The sequence below is a fragment of the Chiloscyllium plagiosum genome, unplaced genomic scaffold (genome assembly GCF_037043375.1).
Source record: "Chiloscyllium plagiosum isolate Xiang-an unplaced genomic scaffold, Cpla_swu_hap1 HiC_scaffold_32, whole genome shotgun sequence".
Classification (NCBI taxonomy): domain Eukaryota; kingdom Metazoa; phylum Chordata; class Chondrichthyes; order Orectolobiformes; family Hemiscylliidae; genus Chiloscyllium; species Chiloscyllium plagiosum.
Genome location: NW_028270170.1, coordinates 35701852 through 35708297, shown reverse-complemented (window position 1 = coordinate 35708297; position 6446 = coordinate 35701852). Strand labels below are relative to the sequence as shown.

Genomic DNA, 6446 nt, shown 5'->3' with positions numbered 1-6446 from the left:
CAAAACTTTCCACAGTTTGATTTGAGCTAACAGTTGCAAAAGAATAGCCAATGCCATGCTGACATAATGTGTCTGCTACTTAGCAGATTCATTGGAAGGAAAAGAGTGTTTGAGAAATCTTCCAATACTACTTTGACCATCAGTGTGTGCTATTGAAATGAACATCTCTGGAAGACTTGTTAAATGACATAGCTGCCAAGATAATGTATAAAGATTCCAAAAGCTAACAGAAGCCTCGTGTGGCACCTGGAACTAGCTGTTACTCCCAGTCCATTATGTCAACTATTTCTGAAACCAGGAAATCCTCACAATGCTTAGTCTGCTTCATGATGGTATCTTCAAATATAATGAAAGAATGACTGGAAGCTGAACTAAACATGGGGTTGTTGATAGTTGTGATTGAATTTTGGCTAAGGGATAAGACATGATGTTTGTGATAGCATTATGCCACCTGTGTCTATACTGAATGTGCCAATCACACAGTAACCTCTTGCACTGGCCAATGAACAAAATTCCAATGCGCCAAAGTACAACCGACTGGCGTCTAATCTGTACAATTCTGAATTGAAGTTTATCCTTTCGTCCCCAATCTCGGCTATAACAGTAAGTGAACTCCGACAACTTATTTCACAAACATTTGCAGAAATGTGTAATTCATTTGAACTCGATTGGTGAGTGAGGCAACGTAAATCGAATAGCACTATTGCGTTGCATAAAGCTGAAAATCGAATGATTCAATAAGCAGTCTCACAGCAATGTTAATCTGAACTAAATCAGAATTTAAATAAGACATCTCCATGAAGGATTGCGAGGGGTTTGTAAAGATTCGATGGTGTTGTCGCTGTCGCGTGTCCAAGACAAGTCCTAATGAAAGCCAGGAAAAATACAACTCTTACTCCGTGACATAAATAGGAGGCAGTCACTCCGCGAAAGTTATATAAAGTTATTTAAATCAAAAGTTATATAAAGAGTCATCGGATCTATCCGGCACCGTGAATCCTAATGGAGGCTAACCGGAAACATTATTTCGGGGAATAAAGCAACATCTGACCGCTTGGATGTAAAAGATAGCCAGTGAAAAGCTGCTTAAATGCAGCAACTTGTGAACTCGGCTGTGGCTGGCTGCAAGTTTATGTGCAGGTGAATGGTATAAGTTCACGGTGTCGACTTGTATGGTATTCAGAGTAAAGCACGAAATGGCATTAGGTGGATTAATACAGACTGGCAATCATCTACTGTTTTGAAGCCAGGACTGGAGGTTAGCAGCCTTGAAATTAGCTACAGACTTTGCAATTAGTTCTATTTTTAAAAAAAAACGCAACGTGAATCGTATAGATGTGTTCAGATATTTCCCCCAGCGAAATAAAAATCATCTACAAATCAGTGCAGGAGCCAATATATCTACAATCTACCCTATCATTGAATGTGTAGGGAAATAAATAATGTTTCTTATAGAGTTAATAATAAAACTCCATCAACTGCCAACCACTTGCACAATTATTCGCAAACATGGACTTTCTAATGAGCGGGCGGAGCTTGATCTCCATCCTCTCTTTAGAATGGCAGCTGGAAGGAAATTACTGGAAAATGCTCTTGAGGTTTGTGCCCTGCACGGTCTGCTGAGCTGCTGTCAGCTGGGAGCAGGCTTTTTTTTTTGCAGTGTTGTAAACTCTTGAAGCAAGTGTATGAATGCTGTGTGCGTTTGTATGTGGCTATGCCAGAGGCAAAAGGAACTGGACTGGATCTCGGTCTCAGAACTGCACTTGTCTCTCTCTCTCTCTCCCCCTCTCCCGCCCCTAACCATCTTATCGGTATTATCTGTGATGAAATGTTAACGCAGTGATCTTACCTGCAATAAACTGATCGAGTTTCACTCCGAAGGCTCGAACGTCACCAGCAGCTGCTGAGGGGATGTGGGATTTTCCAGTGTAACCGCTCCTTCAACAAGCCAAGGAGAGACTGCGGATCTCGCTAAACTTCAAACTGTTGGATAATCTGTTGGAATTTATTGGAAATCGCTTTCGTTCGACCGGGTTAACAAAAAGGTACAACCTAAAGTCCTAAGACGCTAGTTCCTAGCGAGGACTTCCCTTTTAGACGAAGTTAAATTAATCGGCTGCTGCCACTAGGTAACGGGATCTTGTGATATCGAAGTGATTGGAATATTCTCTGGGAGTTAGAATATTCTCTGGGAGTTGGAATACTGAAAGAGTTACTCGGGTCCGCTCTATAAACTTAAGGAGATTCTAGTGGGGTTAGAAAGTTCAACAAGCTTTATAATTCAGGTTCGAGTATCAATCGTCTTTATAAATTGCCTCCAGAAGTTTCAAGTACAGCTCCGTTGATATAATTTGCTCCAATGTGCTATGTTTATGAGCTGTCGTGCTGGTTGGAGGACTTGCATTTCATATTTTAGCGCGGTTGACTTTGACTCCAGAAAACTTACTGACCTTTAGATTTTTCGACTTGTTACCTTTCTGACAGTGTTTCTTTTTTCTGTCTCGCACATTTACAAATACGTTTGTGTTGGGGAATATTGAGGATAAATCTAAGCGCCTATGTCAGCAAATGTACTTCCTGACACTTTAGCAGCCTGTTGGATATCTGGGTGCTATCACATTACAAGTTCAGTGTCAAATAGCAGAAAGTGGATTTTTTTAAAAAAAGTAGATTAACTGTTGTGCTAGAGGACGGGCAGATAAACATGCTTTTATGGTGAGTTTTTTTTTTGTCCTGGAGTTCGCGGGCCTGAGTGATATGTTGCCACGCAGTGAGTACACAGTCTTTTCATGGGGCGAGTGTCGCTGAATGTTACAGATTCTAAAGTCTCTTCAAAACAAACGCTCGGCTGGATTCACCGGTGCGATGCAAAAACAAAGGCGGATTGCGTTTTAAATTCTTTTTTTCTCTCTGCCTCAAGATAACGTTTTTGTTGCCTAGGGGAGGTGGAGATTGTGTCTGCTGTTAGATAACTTTAGAAGATCTTCTGGGAAATAGAGTGAGGAGGGAGGGAACACTTCTGTCAATTCATTTATCACTTTATAGGTATCATAAAGATCCACAAGAGGATGCCGATTAGTGGTTCATCATTCTTGTAGACTTTTACCTTGAAAAACTGAGTATAACTGTACTTGTGAAGAGACAATGGGAATAGAAACATCTATGCCATCCCAAATGTACATAGTTTTTTTAAAAATGTAAGATTACGTACCACATTTTCCTCGAAACATTGTTAAGTATACATGTGTATATACGTAAAGCAGATAGTCTCAGCATTATAATTATATTTGACATATCCCAACACTATAGAACGGTCTCCAAACCTCTCCTGCGCTCCTAATTGGATCTAATTCCTGGAGATCACTGACAGTGCATAGCTTTTAAGTCATCGCAGAGCAGTTAGGCAGAGTAATGCACTTATTGTTTGAAAATAAATATATTAGCTTTGAAAAGGGAAATGTATCCACTTAACATACAATTCATAAGCAAATCTCTATGACTCTAATCTGTAACCTCCTTTAATCCATTGAATACAAAGTGTCTGGGTATTTGCAATTTTATAATGCAACACTATTAATCTTTAATCTATCTCAAAAGTCAAATGAGTCAAATTTTATTTCTTTTTGAGATGATCGTGGCTCCTTCTACCTCATGCGTACATACCACAGTCACATTTTAGTCTCAGATTGGCATCGAAGTAACATGGAATGTGGCTGGCAGACCCCAGTTATACAATCAGTTGCAACTCACACTGAATTCAGAGACAATGGTATTGGTGCACACAGACTCCCAGAATGGTCACAGTAACAGAAAGGAGACCATTTGGCTCATTGTGTATATATCCCGCCTCAGGTGACTGTGTGGAGTTTGCACATTCTCCCTGTGTCTGCGTGGGTTTCCTCTGGGTGCTCCGGTTTCCTCCCACAGTCCAAAAATGTGCAGGTTAGGTGAATTGGCTGTGCTAAATTGTCCGTAGTGGTAAATGTAGGGGAATGGGTCTAGGTGGGTTGTGCTTCGGCGGGTCGGTGTGGACTTGTTGGGCCGAAGGGCCTATTTCCACACTGTAAGTAATCTAATCTAATCTAATCTAATCTAATATCAATGTGCCAGGGGCACTTCACTTAGTTTCATTCTCCCACTTTCTCCCAGTAAACCCTCACATTCTTTCTTTACAGACAACATTCAGGCTCTTTTTTGAAGCTTTAGTTGAACCTGCCTTCACCACAGTGTCAGGCAGTACATTCTAGACTGCGTGAAAAATGGTTTTGTTTTTTTCAAGTCACTTCTGTTTCTTTTAGCAATTATTTTAAATCTGTGCCTTCTCATTGCCGATCCCTTCCCAACTATGTTCAGACCCTTTGTGATTTTGGATACCACTATCTAATCTTCTCCAGGCCTTCTTGTAAATACTCAGCTCACTAGCTGCCAAATTTCAAGATTAAAGAGTGCAGTAAAAGTATCAATATTTCAAGAGAATTTAAAACAACAAGAAGTAATTTTATGAAATGTATATGAAATCCATTACAATACTGGGGCACTGTTAAAGTATAGTTTTTCATTGGGCTGGACATACATCACATACATTGTTTGCAATAAACCTTGTGAGACTTTGTCCCAGATGATCCAACATTGCTCACTTGGTCTCCATCCTCGGTTGCAGTGCCACTTGATGTGATCCTGAATCATTTTCCATTAAAATGTGGCTGCAGAAATATGCCTACAATGGGATTCTCAAATCAACAAAGCAAACCTAAAATTTTAGTCCTACTCAATAAATCTGTAAAATTTTATTTTGTGTCTTATGGCAAGGAAATATGCTTGCAGCAAAGTCATTGACAGATGTAGGATTTCCAGATTTTCTTTTCAGGTTTACTAAGAACAGTGCAAATCTCAAACAATTCATGAAGTATTGTGGTATACATTGTAAACAAGCATCATTTGAGGCCATTTATTTTTAGTCATGCATGTTTCTCTTGAGGGTTTTACTTGTTTTTGTGCAATAAGCTTTCCATCTTAATTTATGTTGTGAAAGGTTTAAGATGAAAGTATTCTATCTTTCCGTATTGGTAATGTATAAATGTATCATCATGGGCCAAGCTGTAAAATAACCTTCTGGCTGTCATAATTCCACCTCCCCTTTGAGGCCTAGCCAGATTTGTATCTAGTTGTCTCATGTGAATCTCTGTTCTGTATAAATAACTTGAGTTGGGCAGTGCCAATTGAGCTTGCTTCTACAACTGTACAGAAAATTGAAATCTAACTTAGTGTTCAAGTTGAGGTAGGATGGTAAACTTAATTGCATGTTGTGTCTTTATTACTATGTCATTCAACAAGAAATATATTCTCAAACACGTGAGTTTATTTTAAATACTTGTCTACTCAGGGTGCAAACATGCAGACTCCAAGGGGTATAAGCTTGTTTTGTACTGTGTTAAATGTTTCTTTAAACATATTCCACTATTCTTGTGTTGTTTTGCCTATTAGCAGATTTTCCCAGTTTATAGTTTCATGTCTCTTCTCATTAAGATCAAGCTTATCCAAATCTAAGGCCAGCTTTAATGAGGTGAGACATATACTGTCCACAGTAAACTAGGAAAATCGGCTAATGGGTAAAATAACTGAAGAACAATGGAGAATGTTTAAAGGAATGTCTAATACATATAAAACCAGTTTATACCCCCAAGAGCGAAAAGCTCCACTTTATCGAAAAAAACATGGACAATTAAAGAGATAAGGGACAGCATAAAGCTAAAAGAAATGGCTGACAAAAATGCAGAAAACAGCACAGATCCTGTTGAGTCGGAAAGATACAAAGAGCAGCAAAAGGACTCAAAGCAGATTGTAAGAGTTCTTAAAAAGAATTATGAAAGGAAGACATCAAAATCAAAAGAAGAAATGTTATAGAGACATAAAGGTTAAGCATATGGTAAGAGAGCAATATCAGCCCTCTGAAGAATTAAAGTAAGGATGTTGTCAATAACTTTGGAAAATGGCAGACATGTTGAGTAATGACTTTGCTTCAGTTTTTATAGTAGAAAAGGAGGATAGCTTGCTGAATGTCCCAAGGAAATTAATAGTGGATCAGGGACAGGACCTGAATAAAATTAATGTAAGTAAAGCACTGGTATTGAGGAAATTAATGGAATTGGAGTGACAAATTCCCAGGACCTGATGTTTCCCATCTGAGGGTGTTAAGTAGGGAGTACATTGTAGATGCCCAAACAATAATCTTTCAGAGTTCTCTAGACACAGGAGTTTTCCCTTTGGATTGAAAATTGCATGTCACTCTGAATTTCAAGAAAGGCAAAATTGTGTGGAGTTTGCACATTCTCCCCATGTCAGCATGGGTTTCCTCTGGATGGCCCAGTTTCCTCCCATAGTGCAGAAATGTGCAGGTTAGTGTTTGCCAAGCTAAATTGCCCATGGGTTCACCATAGGAAATACAG

The 6446-nt window shown here is 39.1% G+C and overlaps 1 protein-coding gene across 2 annotated transcripts in view; it reads left to right on the top strand.

Annotated features, from left to right (window-relative positions):
* Window positions 1-533: 533 nt before the first annotated feature.
* LOC122539987 (sodium channel protein type 4 subunit alpha-like) overlaps window positions 534-6446 on the top strand; it is a 189059-nt gene continuing 183146 nt past the window's right edge. The window contains exons 1-2 of one of the 2 annotated variants that reach the window (XM_087977901.1): window positions 534-603; window positions 1882-2045. The gene's annotated coding sequence lies outside the window, so the exon portion shown is untranslated. Of the gene's footprint in view, window positions 604-1730; window positions 2046-6446 lie in introns of those variants that run through there. The other variant, XM_087977899.1, reaches the window with a different exon arrangement.